The sequence below is a fragment of the Pteropus alecto genome, unplaced genomic scaffold (assembly GCF_000325575.1).
Source record: "Pteropus alecto unplaced genomic scaffold, ASM32557v1 scaffold168, whole genome shotgun sequence".
NCBI lineage: Eukaryota > Metazoa > Chordata > Mammalia > Chiroptera > Pteropodidae > Pteropus > Pteropus alecto.
The window spans coordinates 800166-801545 of NW_006441948.1; the positions used below are offsets into that span (position 1 = coordinate 800166).

At 33.4% G+C, this 1380-nt stretch overlaps 1 pseudogene; it reads right to left on the reverse strand.

Moving 5' to 3' along the window:
* Positions 1-337: 337 nt before the first annotated feature.
* LOC102893441 lies at positions 338-1075 on the reverse strand (annotated as a pseudogene).
* Positions 1076-1380: the final 305 nt, after the last annotated feature.

Consider the following 1380-nt stretch of genomic DNA (forward strand, 5'->3'; position numbering starts at 1 on the left):
AGAGGCAAACATTCTTTAACCAGTTTAAGTTTGGACATTCATCAAATTGGACTATTTTTTAACATTAAACCTTTATTTTCTACCACAATAAACAAAACTGTATTACAAGTGACTTCCAAAACTGTCTAAATTAGTTTTTAAAACATGATTAAATGTTTTTAAAATATCAAACTTTTATTTTAAAACTTAGTTTATATTTATATAAGAGAGTGCCCTAAACTGATGTTCATCAAGATACCTTTCCGTAAGCCCTAATGGTTTATATCTTCCCCTTAAAATGTATAAGTATCTTTTCAGTTGTCATTCTCAAAGACATTCTGGAGAAAAAAAGTATGAGTTAAACACCTATAAATTCTTCTTCATGTCTGTAATACAGTAGCAATTTATCATCTAACCCATAGTAGTCTATCAACTGAGTAAGGCTGAGTTTCTTATTCTCCTCCGACATAGCTGATTGCAACTCACAAAGCAACAGCTGGCTACAGCTTCTCCCCATCTTTATTAACAAATGTAACTGGGACAGGTAATTCTTAGATCTATACATATTGACTAGTTTTAGCCTCTGAAAAAGGTCTTCTTTCTCGTGAATCTACTTCATCAATTTTGCTTTTTCTTCATTTAATCTTTGTTTGGGAAGATTCTCATTCACATAGTCATTATGGAAATCACTGCAAGACCCAGTATCACGTGATTTAGATCCACTTGCACTGATATTCTTGAAGGTATTTTTCAGATATGTACTTTCTTCAAATTCACTGTCTATGTGTTTAAAATTTTCTTGAAATTCCAAACAGTTTTCTTCTGTTGAAGACGCTGGTTTCTCTGAAAAGGTCTGATCAATTTCATCATTCTCTACTTTAAGACATTTTACCACACTATAACAGGAATTGAATGAATATCTACTTTCGCTTAACCATTCTTTAAACGTTTCACTCACAGATTGTTTTCTTGAACAATTTGTATGGGGAGATGGTGGGTTGGCACAGGCTTGTGGAGTGCTAGGTAAAATTAAAGTTGAGCCTGAAGGACTTTTTATCTTGAAAATGGAATCTTGGTTTACCTCTCCCTCCACCATCCCAGAGTGCAAAAATCCCCTATCCTCATTTTTAAATGCTATACACAGATATGAGACCAGCTCAATCTGTATCTCCACCCTCCTACCAAGTCTTTCTCTGTATATTATTAGTTATAGAACTTCTGTTCAGCAAGACTTTAGGCTATTCTCAATGATGGTTATTCTATAGCATAGTTGTAATTTTTATTTAGTTATGAGAGGAGGCAAGGACAGTATTTATCATCTGTGCCACCTTGACCATGTCTCTCCTTTTTTTTTTTTTCTTTCACGCAAGATCTTAATTAACCTGGAATTTATTTTGGATT